The following is a 20743-nucleotide window of genomic DNA, read 5'->3' as shown; positions in this document are numbered from 1 at the left end:
CATATGCCCCCACAGTGCCAGATACCATATGCCCTCACAGTGCCAGATATGCCCAGCCCCCAACTACCCCCCCCCACGACACACCCGCGCTTTCCCCGACACACCCGCGCTCCTCACCCCGCAGCCTGTCTCTACTAACCTTCAATGACGGGGCACGAGTGCAGGCAGCAGCAGGCGGTGCGGGCAGCGGTGGCCGGCCTTGGGACAGAGCGCAGCGGCTGAGGAGGCGGGCGGCGCGGCAGTACTTCGGTGAGCATGGAGAGGGAGAGGGATGGCTGCAGCAGCGTCACTGGTCGATGCACCAATTACAGTGCGCTGCTGCGGCTCCCGAGTCCCCCTCTCTCCTCCTCCTCCTTCTCTCACGGCTGCTTCCTGTGCTCTGCTCCTGCACAGGGCTCCGGGCGCATCACTCGAGTATAAGCCGAGGGGTGCTTTTTCAGCACAAAAAATGTGCTGAAAAACTCGGCTTATACTCGAGTATATACGGTAACGAGTTTTATGGTAAGAACTTACCTTTGCTAAAACTCTTTCTGCGGGGTACACTGGGCTCCACAAGGATTGGACCATGGGGGTGTAGAGTAGGATCTTGATCCGAGGCACCAACAGGCTCAATGCTTTGACTGTTCCCAGAATGCATAGCGCCGCCTCCTATATCACCACGCCTCCCTGCACAGGAGCTTAGTTTTTAGTTAACCAGCCCAATGCAGTAGCAGGAAAAGAGAGGACAACAGTTAGTAGCCACATACACCACACTCTCACGACAAGAGAAGTGTCAGCGGCTAATGCCATACCAACCCAAAGAAGCTAAGTCCGTCAGGGCGGGCGCCCTGTGGAGCCCAGTGTACCTCGCAGAAAGAGTTTTAACAAAGGTTAGTTCTTACCATAAAACTCGTTTTCTGCTGCGGGGTACACTGGGCTCCACAAGGATTGGACCATGGAGATGTCCTAAAGCAGTTCCTTATGGGAGGGGACGCACTGTAGCGGGCACAAGAACCCGGCGTCCAAAGGAAGCATCCTGGGAAGCGGCAGTATCAAAGGCATTGAACCTAATGAACGTGTTCCCGGAAGACAACGTAGCCGCCTTGCACAATTGTTCAAGGGTCGCACCACGTTGGGCCGCCCAAGAAGGTCCAATAGACCGAGTAGAATGGGCCGTAATGTGATCAGGATCTGACAGACCAGCCCTCACATAAGCATGTGCAATCACCATTCTAATCCATCTGGCCAGGGTCTGCTTGTGAGCAGACCAGCCACGTTTGTGAAATCCAAACAAAACAAAGAGAGAATCAAATTTTTGAACAGAAGCAGTTCTCTTCACATAGATATGGAGAGCCCATACCACATCCAAAGACCGCTCTTTGGAAGACAAATCAGGAGAGACAAAGGCCGGAACCACAATCTCCTGATTAAGGTGGAACGAAGAAACCACCTTAGGTAAATATCCGGGACGAGTCCTAAGAACCGCCCGGTCACGGTGAAAAATCAGATATGGGGAACTACAAGACAAGGCACCCAGATCCGACACTCTTCTAGCAGAGGCAATAGCCAGCAAGAACACCACCTTAAGGGAAAGCCACTTAAGGTCAGCTGAACCAAGGGGTTCATATTGCGGCTCTTGCAACGCCTCCAAAACCACCGACAAGTCCCAAGGAGCCACAGGGAGGTTGGATACGCAACACACCCTGAATGAAAGTATGATCATCAGGTAAAGTCGCAATTTTTCTCTGAAACCACACCGACAAGGCAGAAATATCAACCTTGAGGGAGGCCAGACGCAGGCCTAACTCCAGGCCTTGCTGCAGAAAAGCCAAAAGCTTGGCTGTACTAAACTTGGAAGCGTCATAATTGTTAGATGCGCACCAAACAAAGTAGGAATGCCAGACCCTATGGTAAATCCGAGCAGAAGCCGGTTTCCGGGCCCGCAACATAGTTTTAATGACATCTTCAGAAAAACCCTTAGCCCTCAAGACGGAAGCTTCAAGAGCCACGCCGTCAAAGACAGCAGAGCTAGGTCCTGGTAGACGCAGGGGCCCATGCCCTGGTGATCTAGTGGGATCGCCTGTACTGCCACAGTGTCCACCGCCAGCGCGCGCGGCCCGCCTCCCACTGACCGCGCCGGATCGCGATAAAGACCGGGTCCCGCAAGCGGGACCCACTTACCACCTCCCGAAGCGCGGCCACGCGATCCTGGAGAGCCCCAGCCGTGTGTGTCTAACGTGAAGAAAACCGGAGCCTCCGCTGTAGGTACCCGGCAACCAGGGCTCAGGAGTGTACAGCGCCGCTGGGGAGAGCTGGAGCTGCAGCAGTGAATGTCACAAGACATTTACCACCGCTGCTGCCCTTGAAGTCTTCACTTTTTTCTCATAAAAAGCTTTTCTTAGGGCTGCTTTGAGCAGCCCCTCTCTGTTAAGTGCCTGCTTACTGCAGCACCAACTTACAAAACTGAGCTCCTGTGCAGGGAGGCGGGGTGATATAGGAGGCGGCGCTATGCATTCTGGGAACAGTCAAAGCTTTGAGCCTGTTGGTGCCTCGGATCAAGATCCTACTCTACACCCCCCATGGTCCAATCCTTGTGGAGCCCAGTGTACCCCGCAGCAGAAATATGTCATTATCTCAGTAGGGGAACCAAAGATGTGGGATTTTGAACTTTGGATGAGGGATACTCAACCTGTATTACGGTTACTGTTGAAAGCATAAACTGGCCCCGGAAAGGGGGTAACAGCTGCAAAGACTAGAGATGTTCTGGTCTGCTTCAAGTAATGTGTAGATTATAAACACGCACAGAGATGAGCCACTATCACAGTACTGTAATCTGACAGGCACAACTCACGTGTGTGGTGCGTGTTGCAGAGTTATAAAAGGGACTATAGTGCGTCATCAAGGCTGTGTGTACAGAGTTCTTATGCTGGCCATAGGTTAGGTCGATATTTTATAAGAATACATGATATCGACATGTCATTCGACCCATCACTTGCACATCGTGCATGTTTTAGGTGCGAATACGATGCGCGGCCCCGCGGGTTGAATCAACTGATCATATGTGCTGCACATATGATCAGTCAATTCGGGTAGGGATCCATTGGGGGTCGAACGATAAATCTACTGTACGCCGGGGAGCTGGGACGACTCGCGTACGATAGATAAAACTATCACACGTGAGTTGTCCTAGTGAATGACCAGCAGTGCGGCTTCTGAGTGGGAGGGCTGGCTTGTCTGGAGCAGAGCACAGGTCAAATGGGAGGGCAGTGAGAAGCAGGGTCATTACAATTGCCCTTGCACTATTACGTAAATAATTCACATTCTTTCACTAATTCCTCTTTCATTGGGATCAGCCCATCTGAGGACCTGCTTTGACGTTTCAGATCACTTTGAGTGTTACTGAATAAGAAGGAAATCATATTTACACAATGAAGAAAGGAAAGAGGTTATGACAGTTTAAATATTAATTTAAAATGGTACAATATCATTACCATCCACAGATGGCATTATAAGGGGAAAATAAGATTTTAAACCTACCGGTAAATCTTTTTCTCCTAGTCTGTAGAGGATGCTGGGGACTCCGTAATGACCATGGGGATAGACGGGCTCCGCAGGAGATATGGGCACTAAGAAAGAATTTTAGGTACGGGTGTGCACTGGCTCCTCCCTCTATGATCCTCCTCCAGACCTCAGTTAGAGAAACTGTGCCCAGAGGAGACAGACAGTACGAGGAAAGTATTTTGTTAATCCAAGGGCAAGATTCATACCAGCCCACACCATTCACATCGTATAACTAGGGTATATACGAACCAGTTAACAGTATGAAACAACACATCATCAAACAGAGACTGATGAAAACTGTAACATAACCCTAATGTAAGCAAAAACTATATACAAGTCTTGCAGAAGTAGTCCGCACTTGGGACGGGCGCCCAGCATCCTCTACGGACTAGGAGAAAAAGATTTACCGGTAGGTTTAAAATCTTATTTTCTCTTACGTCCTAGAGGATGCTGGGGACTCCGTAAGGACCATGGGGATTATACCAAAGCTCCCAAACGGGCGGGAGAGTGCGGATGACTCTGCAGCACCGATTGAGCAAACATGAGGTCCTCCTCAGCCAGGGTATCAAACTTGTAGAACTTTGCAACGGTGTTTGAACCCGACCAAGTAGCAGCTCGGCACAGCTGTAATGCCGAGACCCCTCGGGCAGCCGCCCAAGAAGAGCCCAGCTTCCTAGTGGAATGGGCCTTAATCGATCTTGGTAACTACAATCCAGCTGTTGAATGAGCCTGCTGAATCGTGTTACAGATCCAGCGAGCAATAGTCTGCTTTGAAGCAGGAGCGCCAACCTTGTTGGCAGCATACAGGACAAACAGTGCCTCTGTTTTTCTGACCCTAGTCGTTTTGGCTACGTAAATTTTCAAAGCCCTGACCACATCAAGGGACTCGGAATCCTCCAAGTCTCGTGTAGCCACAGGCACCACAATAGGTTGGTTCATATGAAAAGATGAAACCACCTTGGGCAAGAATTGAGGACGGGTCCGCAATTCCGCTCTATCCATATGGAAAACCAGATAGGGGCTTTTATGAGACAAAGCCGCCAATTCCGACACTCGCCTAGCCGAAGCCAAGGCTAACAACATGACCACTTTCCAAGTGAGATATTTTAATTCCACTGTTTTAAGTGGTTCAAACCAGTGCGACTTAAGGAAACTCAACACCACGTTAAGGTCCCAAGGCGCCACCGGAGGTACAAAAGGAGGCTGAATATGCAGTACTCCCTTCACAAAAGTCTGTACTTCTGGGAGAGAAGCTAATTCCTTCTGAAAGAAGATGGATAGGGCCGAAATCTGAACCTTAATGGAGCCTAATTTTAGGCCCAAATTCACTCCAGTTTGTAGGAAGTGAAGGAAACGGCCCAGATGGAATTCTTCCGTAGGAGCATTCCTGGCCTCACACCAAGAAACATACTTTCGCCATATACGGTGATAATGTTTTGCGGTCACGTCCTTCCTAGCCTTTATCAAAGTAGGAATGACCTCATCCGGAATGCCCTTTTCCGCTAGGATCCAGCGTTCAACCGCCATGCCGTCAAACGCAGCTGCGGTAAGTCTTGGAACAGACAGGGCCCCTGTTGCAACAGGTCCTGTCTTAGAGGAAGAGGCCACGGATCTTCTGTGAGCATTTCCTGCAGATCCGGATACCAGGCCCTTCAGGGCCAATCTGGAACAATGGGAATTGTCTGTACTCCTCTTTTTCTTATTATTATCAACACCTTCGGGATGAGAGGAAGAGGAGAAAACACATAGACCGACTGGAACACCCACGGTGTCACTAGGGCGTCCACTGCCACCGCCTGAGGGTCTCTTGACCTGGCGCAATACCTCTGTAGTTTTTTGTTTAGGCGGGACACCATCATGTCTATCTGGGGCAGGCCCCACTGACTTGCAATCTGTGCGAAGACTTCCTGATGAAGTCCCCACTCTCCTGGATGGAGATCGTGTCTGCTGAGGAAGTCTGCTTCCCAGTTGTCCACTCCCGGGATGAACACTGCTGACAGTGCGCCTACATGATTTTCCGCCCAGCGAAGAATCCTGGTGGCTTCCGCCATTGCCACTCTGCTCCTTGTGCTGCCTTGGCGGTTTACATGAGCTACTGCTGTGATGTTGTCTGACTGGATCAGAACCGGTAGGTCGCGAAGCAAAGTCTCCACTTGGCGAAGGGCGTTGTATATGGCCCTCAGTTCCAGGACGTTGATGTGAAGACAAGTTTCTTGACTTGACCAAAGACCTTGGAAGTTTCTTCCCTGTGTGACTGCTCCCCAACCTCGGAGGCTCGCGTCCGTGGTCACCAGAACCCAGTACTGAATGCCGAATCTGCGACCCTCCAGAAGGTGAGCACTCTGCAGCCACCACAGGAGAGATACCCTGGACCTGGGGGACAGGGTGATCAACTGATGAATCTGTAGATGTGACCCGGACCACTTGTCCAGTAGGTCCCATTGGAAGGTCCTCGCATGGAAAGTGCCGAAAGGAATGTCCTCGTAAGATGCCCCATCTTTCCCAGGACTCGAGTGCAGGGATGCACCGACACCTGTTTTGGCTTCAATAGGTCCCTGACCAGAGTCATGAGTTCCTGGGCCTTTTTCTATCGGAAGATAAACCCTTTTCTGGTCCGTATCCAGAATCATGCCTAAGAAGGTCAAACGGGTCGTAGGAACTAACTGTGACTTCGGGATATTGAGAATCCAGCCGTGTTGCTGTAACACCTCCAGTGAAAGTGACACACTGTTCAACAACTGCTCTCGTGATCTCGCTTTTATTAGGAGATCGTCCAAGTATGGGATAATTGTGACACCCTGCTTGCGCAGAAGCACCATCATTTCCGCCATTACCTTGGTGAAAATCCTCGGGCCGTGGAAAGCCCAAACGGCAACGTCTGAAATTGGTAATGACAATCCTGTACCGCAAATCTCAGGTACGCCTGATGAGGTGGATATATGGGAACATGAAGGTATGCATCCTTTATGTCCAGGGACACCATAAAATCCCCCCCTTCTAGGCTGGGGAGGACCGCTCTGAGCGATTCCATCTTGAACTTGAACCTTTTCAAGTATAGGTTCAAGGATTTTAAATTTAAAATAAGATTTTACTTACCGATAAATCTATTTCTCGTAGTCCGTAGTGGATGCTGGGACTCCGTAAGGACCATGGGGAATAGCGGCTCCGCAGGAGACAGGGCACAAGAATAAAAGCTTTAGGATCAGGTGGTGTGCACTGGCTCCTCCCCCTATGACCCTCCTCCAAGCCTCAGTTAGGATACTGTGCCCGGACGAGCGTACATAATCAGGAAGGATATTGAATCCCGGGTAAGACTCATACCAGCCACACCAATCACACCGTACAACTTGTGATCTGAACCCAGTTAACAGTATGATAACAACGAAGGAGCCTCTGAAAAGATGGCTCACAACAACAATAACCCGATTTAGTTAACAATAACTATGTACAAGTATTGCAGACAATCCGCACTTGGGATGGGTGCCCAGCATCCACTACGGACTACGAGAAATAGATTTATCGGTAAGTAAAATCTTATTTTCTCTGACGTCCTAGTGGATGCTGGGACTCCGTAAGGACCATGGGGATTATACCAAAGCTCCCAAACGGGCGGGAGAGTGCGGATGACTCTGCAGCACCGAATGAGAGAAATCCAGGTCCTCCTCAGCTAGGGTATCAAATTTGTAGAATTTAGCAAACGTGTTTGCCCCTGACCAAGTAGCTGCTCGGCAAAGTTGTAAAGCCGAGACCCCTTGGGCAGCCGCCCAAGATGAGCCCACTTTCCTTGTGGAATGGGCTTTTACAGATTTTGGCTGTGGCAGGCCTGCCACAGAATGTGCAAGCTGAATTGTACTACAAATCCAACGAGCAATAGTCTGCTTAGAAGCAGGAGCACCCAGCTTGTTGGGTGCATACAGGATAAACAGCGAGTCAGACTTTCTGACTCCAGCCGTCCTGGAAACATATATTTTCAGGGCCCTGACAACGTCAAGTAACTTGGAGTCCTCCAAGTCCCTATTAGCCGCAGGCACCACAATAGGTTGGTTCATGTGAAAAGCAGAAACCACCTTAGGGAGAAATTGAGGACGAGTCCTTAATTCTGCCCTGTCAGAATGAAAAATTAAGTAAGGGCTTTTATATGATAAAGCCGCCAATTCTGACACACGCCTGGCTGAAGCCAGGGCTAACAGCATCGTCACCTTCCATGTGAGATATTTTAAGTCCACAGTGGTGAGTGGTTCAAACCAATGTGACTTAAGGAACCTCAAAACAACATTGAGATCCCAAGGTGCCACTGGAGGCACAAAAGGAGGTTGTATATGCAGTACCCCTTTTACAAACGTCTGAACTTCAGGTACTGAAGCCAGTTCTTTCTAGAAGAAAATCGACAGGGCCGAAATTTGAACCTTAATGGACCCTAATTTTAGGCCCATAGACAGTCCTGTTTGCAGGAAATGGAGGAAACGACCCAGTTGAAATTCCTCTGTAGGGGCCTTCTTGGCCTCACACCACGCAACATATTTTCGCCAAATGCGGTGATAATGTTTTGCGGTTACATCCTTCCTGGCTTTGACAAGGGTAGGGATGACTTCATCTGGAATGCCTTTTTCCTTCAGGATCCGGCGTTCAACCGCCATGCCGTCAAACGCAGCCGCGGTAAGTCTTGGAACAGACAAGGCCCCTGCATGAGCAGGTCCTTTCTTAGAGGTAGAGGCCACGGGTCTTCCGTGAGCATCTCTTGAAGTTCCGGGTACCAAGTCCTTCTTGGCCAATCAGGAACCACGAGTATCGTTCTTACTCCTCTCCTTCTTATGATTCTCAGTACTTTTGGTATGAGAGGCAGAGGAGGGAACACATACACTGACTGGTACACCCACGGTGTCACCAGAGCGTCCACCGCTATTGCCTGAGGGTCCCTTGACCTGGCGCAATATCTGTCTAGTTTTTTGTTTAGACGTGACGCCATCATGTCCACCTTTGGTTTTTCCCAACGGTTTACAATCAGGTGGAAGACTTCTGGGTGAAGTCCCCACTCTCCCGGGTGAAGGTCGTGTCTGCTGAGGAAGTCTGCTTCCCAGTTGTCCACTCCCGGAATGAACACTGCTGACAGAGCTATCACATGATTTTCCGCCCAGCGAAGAATCCTTGCAGCTTCTGCCATTGCCCTCCTGCTTCTCGTGCCGCCCTGTCTGTTTACGTGGGCAACTGACGTGATGTTGTCCGATTGGATCAATACCGCCTGACCCTGAAGCAGGGGTTTCGCTTGACTTAGGGCATTGTAAATGGCCCGTAGTTCCAGAATGTTTATATGAAGAGATGTTTCCATGCTTGACCACAAGCCCTGGAAATTTTTTCCCTGTGTGACTGCCCCCCAGCCTCTCAGGCTGGCGTCCGTGGTCACCAGAACCCAATCCTGAATGCCAAATCTGCGGCCCTCTAGTAGATGAGCACTCTGCAGCCACCACAGAAGAGACACCCTTGTCCTTGTCGACAGGGTTATCCGCTGATGCATCTGAAGATGCGATCCGGACCATTTGTCCAGTAGATCCCACTGAAACGTTCTTGCATGGAATCTTCCGAATGGAATTGCTTCGTAAGAAGCCACCATTTTTCCCAGGACCCTCGTGCACTGATGCACTGACACCTGGCCTGGTTTTAGGAAGTTCCTGACTAGCTCGGATAACTCCCTGGCCTTCTCCTCCGGGAGAAACACCTTTTTCTGGACTGTGTCCAGAATCATTCCTAGGAACAGTAGACGTGTCGTTGGAATCAGTTGCGATTTTGGAATATTTAGGATCCACCCGTGCTGACGTAACACTACCTGAGATAGTGCTACTCCGACTTCTAACTGTTCCCTGGACCTTGCCCTTATCAGGAGATCGTCCAAGTAAGGGATAATTAAGACGCCTTTTCTTCGAAGAAGAATCATCATTTCGGCCATTACCTTGGTAAAGACCCGAGGTGCCGTGGACAACCCAAACGGCAGCATCTGAAACTGATAATGACAGTTTTGTACTACAAACCTGAGGTACCCTTGGCGAGACGGATAGATTGGGACGTGGAGATAAGCATCCTTGATGTCCAGAGACACCATATAGTCCCCTTCTTCCAGGTTTGCTATCACCGCTCTGAGTGATTCCATCTTGAATTTGAACCTCTTTATGTAAGTGTTCAGGGATTTCAGATTTAAAATTGGTCTCACCGAGCCGTCCGGCTTCGGTACCACAAACAGCGTGGAATAATACCCCTTTCCCTGTTGTAGGAGGGGTACCTTGATTATCACCTGCTGGGAATACAGCTTGTGAATGGCTTCCAAAACTGCCTCCCTGTCGGAGGGAGACTTTGGTAGAGCAGACTTCAGGAACCGGCGAGGGGGAAACGCCTCGAATTCCAGTTTGTACCCCTGCGATACCACCTGTAGAATCCAGGGGTCCACTTGCGAGTGAGCCCACTGCGCGTTGAAATTCTTGAGACGGGCCCCCACCATGTCTGAGTCTGCTTGTAAAGCCCCAGCGTCATGCTGAAGACTTGGCAGAAGCAGGGGAGGGCTTCTGCTCCTGGGAAGCGGCTGCATGGTGCAGTCTTTTTCCCCTTCCTCTGCCCCGGGGCAGGAAGGAATGGCCTTTAGCTCGCTTGTACTTATGGGAACGAAAGGACTGAGTTTGAAAAGACGGTGTCTTTTTCTGCTGATGTGAAGTTGCCGTGGCCACCAGGTCCGATAGACCAGCCCCAAATAACTCCTCCCCTTTATACGGCAATACTTCCATATGTCGTTTGGAATCCGCATCGCCTGACCACTGTCGCGTCCATAACGCTCTTCTGGCAGAAATGGACATAGCACTTACTCTTGATGCCAGGGTGCAAATATCCCTCTGTGCATCACGCATATATAGTAATGCATCCTTCAAATGCTCTATAGTTAACAGTATATTGTCCCTATCCAGGGTATCAATATTTTCAGTCAGGGAATCCGACCACGCGACGCCAGCACTGCACATCCAGGCTGAAGCGATTGCTGGTCGCAGTATAACACCAGTATGTGTGTATATACTTTTAAGAATATTTTCCAGCCTTCTATCTGCTGGTTCTTTGAGGGTGGCCGTATCAGGAGACGGTAACGCTACTTGTTTAGATAAACGTGTGAGCGCCTTATCTACCCTAGGGGGTGTTTCCCAACGTGTCCTAACCTCTAACGGGAAAGGATATAGTGCAGCGGTGGCCAACCAGTGGCTCTTGAGCCGCATGCGGCTCTTTCTTCATTTAGATGCGGCTCCTGACACTTGAGGTCAGGTGACCGCAAAAGATCCGGAAACCACAGTGCTCCAGCCAGGCACGCAGTGCCAGTGCCACTAAGTGGACTGAGGGAGCCGGATACTAGGTGAGAACCCACTGGCAAGCAAAGGGGGACTACAGCTACCTCAGCATGGACCACCTCGGGTTTGGAGCAGGGGCTACTGGACACATGAAGGGCGACTACGGTGGCATGGGGGGCTGGAGTGACATGGAGGAACTGAAGTGTATTATGTTAATCTTGCTTTTAAATGTATTTTATTTGGCTCTGGCTTTTTTAATGTATTTTATGTGGATGTGTCCATTTCTATGTATTTTATTTTAGATCTGGCTTTTTTAATGCATTTTATAACGCACGTGGCCTAGCGGGCACAAGACCATGCACCATTTTTGCACACGTACCTTTGGCGTGCACATGGTGTCGGCTCTTTGGCATGCCTAAAGATTTTTCTTGGCTCTTTGTCGCTGACTGATTGGCCACCCCTGATATAGTGCCAATAATTTTTTAGAAATTAGCAGTTTTTTGTCGGGGGAAACCCACGCTTTATCACACACCTCATTTAACTCATCTGACTCAGGGAAAACTATTGGTAGTTTTTTCACACCCCACATAATACCCTTCTTTGTGGTACTTGTAGTGTCAGAAATGTTCAATGCTTCCTTCATTGCCGTGATCATGTAACGTGTGGCCCTACTGGACATTACGTTTGTCTCCTCACCGTCGACACTAGACTCAGTATCTGTGTCTGGGTCTGTGTCGACCCACTGAGGTAACGGGCGTTTTAGGGCCCCTGACGGTGTCTGAGACGCCTGGACAGGCACTAATTGATTTGCCGGCTGTCTCATGTCATCAACCGTTCTTTGCAAAGTGCTGACATTATCACTTAATTCTTTAAATACGATCATCCAGTCAGGTGTCGACTCCCTAGGAGGTGACATCACTAACCCAGGCAATTGCTCCGCCTCCACATCATTTTCCTCCTCATACATGTCGACACACACGTACCGACACACAGCACACACACCGGGAATGCTCTGATAGAGGACAGGACCCCACAAGCCCTTTGGAGAGACAGAGGGAGAGTCTGCCAGCACACACCAAGCGCTATATATATATATATATATATATATATATATATATATATATATATATATATACATACAGGGATAACCTTATATAAGTGTTATTCCCTTATAGCTGCTGTTTATATAGTTTTTAGCTGCCAATAGTGCCCCCCCTTCTCTTTTTTACCCTGATTCAGTAGCAAGTCTGCAGGGGAGAGTCAGGGAGCCGTCCTTCCAGCGGAGCTGTGAGGGAAAATGGCGCTTGTGTGCTGAGGAGATAGGCTCCGCCCCTTCACGACGTCCTTATCTCCCGCTTTTTCTGTAAAAAATGGCAGGGGTTAAAATACATCCATATAGCCCAAGAGCTATATGTGATGTATTCTTTAGCCAACCTAAGGTATTATCTGTTATATTGCGTCTCAGGGCGCTCCCCCCCAGCGCCCTGCACCCTCAGTGACCGGAGTGTGAAGTGTGCTGAGAGCAATGGCGCACAGCTGCGGTGCTGTGCGCTACCTTAGTCTGAAGACAGGATCGTCTTCTGCCGCCGATTTCACCGGACCTCTTCGCTCTTCTGGCTCTGTAAGGGGGCCGGCGGCGCGGCTCCGGGACCCATCCAGGCTGAACCTGTGATCGTCCCTCTGGAGCTAATGTCCAGTAGCCTAAGAAACCCGATCCACTCTGCACGCAGGTGAGTCCGTTTCTTCTCCCCTTAGTCCCACGATGCAGTGAGCCTGTTGCCAGCAGGACTCACTGAAAATAAAAAACCTAAAATATACTTTTATTCTAAGCAGCTCAGGAGAGCCACCTAGCCTGCACCCTTCTCGTTCGGGCACAAAAATCTAACTGAGGCTTGGAGGAGGGTCATAGGGGGAGGAGCCAGTGCACACCACCTGATCCTAAAGCTTTTATTCTTGTGCCCTGTCTCCTGCGGAGCCGCTATTCCCCATGGTCCTTACGGAGTCCCAGCATCCACTAGGACGTCAGAGAAAATGGGTCTGACCGAACCGTCCGGTTTCGGGACTACAAATAGGGTTGAGTAATACCCCCTCCCTTATTGAAGGAGGGGAACTTTGATCACCACCTGTTGAAGACACAATTTTTTAATTGCATTTAAGACTATCTCCCTTTCTGGGGGAGAAGCTTACAGGGCCGATTTGAAAAACCGGCGAGGAGGCACCTCTTCGAGTTCCAGCTTGTAACCTTGGGAAACCATCTCTATTGCCCAGGGATCCACCTGTGAGTGAACCCAGATATGGCTGAAAAGTCGAAGATGTGGCCCCCCACTGGGGCGGACTCCCTCAGTGGAGCCCCAGCGTCATGCGGTGGATTTTGTAGAGGCCGGAGAGGACTTCTGCTCCTGGGAACTAGCTTTGGATGGCAGCTTTTTCTCTCTGCCCTTACCTCTGGCAAGAAAGGACGATCATCGTGCTCTCTTGTTTTTATTTGACCGAAAGGACTGCATTTGATAATGTGGCTCTTTCTTAGGCTGTGAGAGAATATAAGGCAAAATGTTTTATTTACCTGCCGTAGCAGTGGAGACCAGGTCCGAGAGACCTTCCCCAAACAATTCCTCACCCCTGTAAGGTAAAACCTCCATATGCCTCTTTGAGTCGGCATCACCTGTCCATTGCCGGGTCCATAGGACTCGTCTAGCAGAAATCGACATAGCGTTGACTCTAGAACCCAGTAGGCCAATGTCTCTTTGAGCATCCCTCATATATAAGGCAGCATCTTTAATATGACCCAGGGTTAATAAAATGGTATCCTTATCCAGGGTATCCAATTCCGCAGATAAGGTATCTGTCCACGCTGCTACAGAGCTACAAACCCAAACCGACGCTATCGCCGGTCTGAGTAAGGTACCAGAGTGTGTGTAAATGGATTTTAATGTAGCCTCCTGCTTGCCATCAGCAGGATCCCTGAGGGTAGCCTTATCTTGGGATGGCAGTGCTACCTTTTTGGATAAGCGTGTCAACGCTTTGTCTACCCTCGGGGAGGATTCCCACCGTATCCTGTCCTTAGTCGGGAAAGGATACGCTATAAGAATCCTTTTGGGAATTTGAGTTTCTTGTCTGGAGATTCCCAAGCTTTTTCAAATAACTCGTTCAGCTCATGAGAAGGGGTAAAAGTTACCTCAGGTTTCTTTTCCTTATACATGTGTACCCTCGTGTCAGGGACAGGGGGTTCCTCTGTGATATGCAAAACATCTTTTATTGCAATAATCATATACTGAATACTTTTAGCCAACTTTGGCTGTAACTTTGCATCATCGTAGTCGACACTAGAGTCAGAATCCGTGTTGGTATTAGTGTCTACCATTTGGGACAGTGGGCGCTTGAGACCCTGAGGGTCCCTGCGACATATGGGCAGGCAGGGCCTGACTCTCTGCATAATTCCTGGACTCAGCTTTGTCCAACCTTTGGTGCAATAAATTTAAAACATTCCACATATCCACCCAGTCAGGTGTCGGTGTTGCCGACGGGGACACCACATTTATTTGCTCCACCTCCTCACTAGGAAAGCCTTCTACCTCAGACATGCCGACACACGCGTACCGACACACCACACACTCAGGGAAACCTCTTATCTGAAGACAGTTCCCCCACAAAGGCCCTTTGGAGAGACAGAGAGAGAGTATGCCAGCACATACCCAGCGCTAATGACCCAGGAAAAAACACACTATATGTTTACCCAGGTAGCGCTGTAATTATCTATTTGCGCCAAATTATGTGCCCCCCCCCCCCCCTTCTTTAAAACCCTCTTTCACCGTGTAAGCAGGGGAAAGTCCGGGGAGCTTTCTCTCAGCGGTGTGCTGTGGAGAAAATGGCGCTGGTGAGTGCTGAGGAACAAGCTCCGCCCCCTCAGCGGTGGGCTTCGGTCCCACTTAAAAATACAAAATATGGCGGGGATCCCTCTTATATACAGTGCCCAGTCTGTATATAAGTTTATTGCCACCTTTGCAGGTCCATATTGCTGCCCAGGGCGCCCCCCCTGCGCCCTGCACCCTTTCAGTGACTGCCGTTTGTGTGTGCTGTGTGGGAGCAATGGCGCACAGCACTACCGCTGTGCGTTACCTCAGTGAAGATCTGAAGTCTTCTGCAGCCTTTGAAGTCTTCTTTCTTCACATACTCACCCGGCTTCTGTCTTCCGGCTCTGCAAGGAGGACGGCGGCGCGGCTCTGGGATGAACGGCGGGGTGAGACCTGCGTTCCGTTACCTCTGGAGCTAATTGTGTCCAGTAGCCTAAGAAACAGAGCCTAACATTAAAGTAGGTCTGTTTCTCTCCCCTCAGTCCCTCGCTGCAGGGAGTCTGTTGCCAGCAGGCTCCCTGAAAATAAAAAACCTAACAAATACTTTCTTTTCAGGAAAACTCAGGAGAGCTCCCTGTAATGCACCCAGTCTCCTCTGGGCACAGTAATAAACTGAGGTCTGGAGGAGGGGCATAGAGGGAGGAGCCAGTGCACACCCATACCTAAAGTTCTTTCTTAGTGCCCATGTCTCCTGCGGAGCCCGTCTATCCCCATGGTCCTTACGGAGTCCCCAGCATCCTCTAGGACGTAAGAGAAAAAATAAATAAAATAAGATTTTACTCACCGGTAAATCTATTTCTCGTAGTCCGTAGTGGATGCTGGGAACTCCGTAAGGACCATGGGGAATAGACGGGCTCCGCAGGAGACAGGGCACTCTAAAAGAAAGATTAGGTACTATCTGGTGTGCACTGGCTCCTCCCTCTATGCCCCTCCTCCAGACCTCAGTTAGGACACTGTGCCCGGAAGAGCTGACACAATAAGGAAGGATTTTGAATCCCGGGTAAGACTCATACCAGCCACACCAATCACACGTATAACTCGTGATACTATACCCAGTTAACAGTATGAAATATAACTGAGCCTCTCAACAGATGGCTCAACAATAACCCTTTAGTTAGGCAATAACCATATACAAGTATTGCAGACAATCCGCACTTGGGATGGGCGCCCAGCATCCACTACGGACTACGAGAAATAGATTTACCGGTGAGTAAAATCTTATTTTCTCTGACGTCCTAGTGGATGCTGGGAACTCCGTAAGGACCATGGGGATTATACCAAAGCTCCCAAACGGGCGGGAGAGTGCGGATGACTCTGCAGCACCGAATGAGAGAACTCAAGGTCCTCCTCAGCCAGGGTATCAAATTTGTAAAATTTAGCAAACGTGTTTGCCCCTGACCAAGTTGCAGCTCGGCAAAGTTGTAAAGCCGAGACCCCTCGGGCAGCCGCCCAGGGCTTTTACTGATTTAGGGTGCGGCAATCCAGCCGGAGAATGCGCCAGCTGAATTGTGCTACAAATCCAGCGAGCAATAGTCTGCTTAGAAGCAGGAGCACCTAGTTTGTTGGGTGCATACAGGATAAAAAGCGAGTCAGTTTTCCTGACTCCAGCCGTCCTGGAAACATAAATTTTCAAGGCCCTGACTACGTCCAGTAACTTGGAATCTTCCAAGTCCCTAGTAGCCGCCGGCACTACAATAGGTTGGTTCAAGTGAAAAGCTGATACCACCTTAGGGAGAAACTGGGGACGAGTCCTCAATTCTGCCCTATCCATATGGAAAATCAGATAAGGGCTTTTACATGACAAAGCCGCCAATTCTGACACACGCCTGGCCGAAGCCAAGGCCAATAACATGACCACTTTCCACGTGAGATATTTCAGATCCACAGTTTTAAGTGGCTCAAACCAATGTGATTTCAGGAAACTCAACACCACGTTGAGATCCCAAGGTGCCACAGGAGGCACAAAAGGGGGCTGAATATGTAGCACTCCCTTTACAAATGTCTGAACTTCAGGCAGTGAAGCCAGTTCTTTCTGGAAGAAAATCGACAGAGCCGAAATCTGGACCTTAATGGAACCCAATTTTAGGCCCATAGTCACTCCCGACTGTAGGAAGTGCAGAAAACGACCCAGCTGAAATTCCTCAGTAGGGGCCTTCCTGGCCACACACCACGCAACATATTTTCGCCAAATACAGTGATAATGGTTTGCGGTTACTTCTTTCCTAGCTTTTATCAGCGTAGGAATGACTTCCTCCGGAATGCCCTTTTCCTTAAGCATCCGGAATTCAACCGCCATGCCGTCAAACGCAGCCGCGGTAAGTCTTGGAACAGACAGGGCCCCTGCTGTAGCAGATCCTGTCTGAGCGGTAGAGGCCATGGGTCCTCTGATATCATTTCTTGAAGTTCTGGGTACCAAGCTCTTCTTGGCCAATCCGGAACCACGAGTATCGTTCTTACTCCTCGCCTTCTTATTATTCTCAGTACCTTTGGTATGAGAGGAAGAGGAGGGAACACATACACCGACTGGTACACCCACGGTGTCACTAGAGCGTCCACAGCTATCGCCTGATGGTCCCTTGACCTGGCGCAATATCTCTTTAGCTTTTTGTTGAGGCGGGACGCCATCATGTCCACCTGTGGCCTTTCCCAACGGTTTACCAACAGTTGGAAGACTTCTGGATGAAGTCCCCACTCTCCCGGGTGTAGGTCGCGTCTGCTGAGGAAGTCTGCTTCCCAGTTGTCCACTCCCGGAATGAACACTGCTGACAGTGCTAAGACGTGATTTTCCGCCCATCGGAGAATCCTTGTGGCTTCTGCCATCGCCATCCTGCTTCTTGTGCCGCCCTGTCGGTTTACATAGGCGACTGCCGTGATGTTGTCTGATTGGATCAGTACCGGCTGGTTTTGAAGCAGGGGCCTTGCCTGACTTAGGGCATTGTAAATGGCCCTCAGTTCCAGAATATTTATGTGTAGGGACGACTCCTGACTTAACCAAAGTCCTTGGAAATTTCTTCCCTGTGTGACTGCCCCCCAGCCTCGAAGGCTGGCATCCGTGGTCACCAGGACCCAGTCCTGTATGCCGAATCTGCGGCCCTCTAGAAGAAGAGCACTCTGCAGCCACCACAGCAGAGACACCCTGGTCCTTGGAGACAGGGTTATCAGCCGATGCATCTGAAGATGCGATCTCGACCACTTGTCCAAGAGGTCCCACTGAAAGGTTCTTGCATGGAACCTGCCGAATGGAATTGCTTCGTATGAAGCTACCATTTTTCCGAGGATTCGTGTGCAGTGATGCACCGATACCTGTTTTGGTTTCAGGAGGTCTCTGACTAGAGATGACAGCTCCTTGGCTTTCTCCTGCGGGAGAAACACTTTTTTCTGTTCTGTGTCCAGAACCATCCCCAGGAACAGTAGGCGTGTGGAAGGAACCAGCTGTGGAATGTTTAGAATCCATCCGTGCTGTTGTAGCACTTCCCGAGATAGTGCTACTCCGACCAACAACTGCTCCTTGGACCTCGCCCTTATAAGGAGAATGTCCAAGTACGGGATAATTAAAACTCCCTTTTTTCGAAGGAGTATCATCATTTCTGCCATTACCTTGGTAAACACCATCGGTGCCGTGGACAGTCCAAATGGCAGTGTCTGGAATTGGTAATGGCAATCCTGTACCAGAAATCTGAGGTACTCCTGGTGAGGATGGTAAATGGGGACATGCAGGTAAGCATCCTTGATGTCCAGGGATACCATGTAATCCCCCTCGTCCAGGCTTGCAATAACCGCCCTGAGCGATTCCATCTTGAACTTGAATTTTTTATGTATGTGTTCAAGGATTTCAAATTTAAAATGGGTCTCACCGAACCGTCCGGTTTCGGTACCACCAACAGTGTGGAATAGTAACCCCCTCCTTGTTGAAGTAGGGGCACCTTGACTATCACCTGCTGGGAATACAGCTTGTGAATTGCCTCTAGCACAGCCTCCCTGCCCGAGGGAGTTGTCGGCAAGGCAGATTTGAGGAAAACGGCGGGGGGGAGACATCTCGAATTCCAGCTTGTACCCCTGAGATACTACTTGAAGGATCCAGGGATCCTGTGAGCGAGTCCACTGATCGCTGAAATTTTTGAGGCGGCCCCCCACCGTACTTGGCTACGCCTGTGGAGCCCCCGCGTCATGCGGTGGGCTCAGAGGAAGCGGGGGAAGAATTTTGATTCTGGGAACTGGCTGACTGGAGCAGCTTTTTCCCTCTTCCCTTGTCTCTGTGCAGAAAGGAAGCGCCTTTGACCCGCTTGCTTTTCTGAAGCCGAAAGGACTGTACCTGAGAATACAGTGCTTTCTTAGGCTGTGAGGAAACCTGAGGTAAAAATTTTTCTTCCCAGCTGTTGCTGTGGATACGAGGTCCCAGAGACCATCCCCAAACAATTCCTCACCCTTATAAGGCAGATCTATGTGCCTTTTAAAGTCAGCATCACCTGTCCAGTGTCGGGTCTCTAATACCCTCCTGACAGAATGGACATTACATTAATTCTGGATGCCAGCCGGTAAAATATCCCTCTGTGCATCCTTCATATATAAGACGACGTCTTTAATATGCTCTTATGTTAGCAAACTAGTTTCCCTGTTTGACAGGGTCACAGACCACGCTGCATCAGCAATATCTGCAGGTCTCAGTCTAGTACCTGAGTGTGTAAATACAGACTTCAGGATAGCCTCCTGCTTTTTATCAACAGGTACCTTCAAAGTGGCCGTATCCTAAGACGGCAGTGCCACCTTTTTTGACAAACGTGTGAGCGCCTTATCCACCCTAGGGGATATCTCCCAGCGTAACTTATCCTCTGGCGGGAAAGGGTACGCCAACAGTAACTTTTTAGAAATTACCAGTTTCTTATCGGGGGAACCCACGCTTTTTCACACACTTCATTCACTCATCTGATGGGGGAACAAAACACTGCCTGCTTTTTCTCCCCAAATATAAAACCCTTTTTTAGTGGTACTTGGGTTAATGTCAGAAATGTGTAACACATTTTTTATTGCCGGGATCAAGTCACGGATGTTCCTAGTGGATTGTGTATATGTCTCAACCTCGTCGACACTGGAGTCAGACTCCGTGTTGACATCTGTGTCTGCCATCTGAGGGAGCGGGCCTTTGAGACGCCTGGGCAGGCGCGGGCTGAAAAGCCGGCTGTCCCATAGCTGTTACGTCATCCAGCCTTTTATGTAAGGAGTTGACACTGTCGGTTAATACCTTCCACCTATCCATCCACTCTGGTGTCGGCCCCACAGGGGGCGACATCACATTTATCAAAGCGTACCCCTCCAATGCATAACCTAGTCCTTAAGCTGCTCCTCCATCCCCCTGCCCCATGCCTTGGACATCTCTGCTTTGCTCGCATACCACTATCAGGCTTCTACCTGCTTGCTTGTACCTCATGTCATCGGTCTGTTGCCCCTCCCCACTAGATTGTTAGCTCTTCAGAGCAGGGCCCTCCTTCCTCTTGTCCTCTTCTTGACACATTTCACTCAGCGACCACCTTTACCTGCTTTCTCTCCCGCTGGTAAAGGCTCATCTCTAGCTATGGCCGCCAGCCCCAAGTAGTACAATGATTACTCCTTCGCTACTTACATCTAAGCTGTATTATGTTGAGAACTGTGTTGCTCTTTGTTACCTGCACTCCATTTTTGTTATTTATTTACTGTTATGCTAAGTTTTGTCTCCCTGTACTGTCCTTTGTACGGCGCTGCGAAACACTTGTGGCGCCCTATAAATAAAATGTAATAATAATAATAATTTATCGGCATCTGCTCCGTCACCACATAAGCCTCATCATCAAAACATGTCGACACAGCCGTACCGACACACCGCACACACACAGGGAATGCTCTGACTGAGGACAGGACCCCACAAAGCCCTTTGGGGAGACAGAGAGAGAGTATGCCAGCAAACACCAGAGCGCTATATAATGTGGGGATTAACACTATAACTGAGTGAATTTTCCCCAATAGCTGCTTGTATATATAATATTGCGCCTAAATTTAGTGCCCCCC

The 20743-nt window shown here is 49.7% G+C and overlaps 1 protein-coding gene across 1 annotated transcript in view; it reads right to left on the bottom strand.

The window, feature by feature from the left end:
• Window positions 1-20743, bottom strand: part of SDAD1 (SDA1 domain containing 1) — a 221128-nt gene that overhangs the window by 8488 nt on the left and 191897 nt on the right. The window lies entirely within an intron of this gene.

The sequence above is a fragment of the Pseudophryne corroboree genome, chromosome 1 (genome assembly GCF_028390025.1).
Source record: "Pseudophryne corroboree isolate aPseCor3 chromosome 1, aPseCor3.hap2, whole genome shotgun sequence".
Taxonomy (NCBI): domain Eukaryota; kingdom Metazoa; phylum Chordata; class Amphibia; order Anura; family Myobatrachidae; genus Pseudophryne; species Pseudophryne corroboree.
This window is presented reverse-complemented; position numbering and strand designations above follow the sequence as displayed.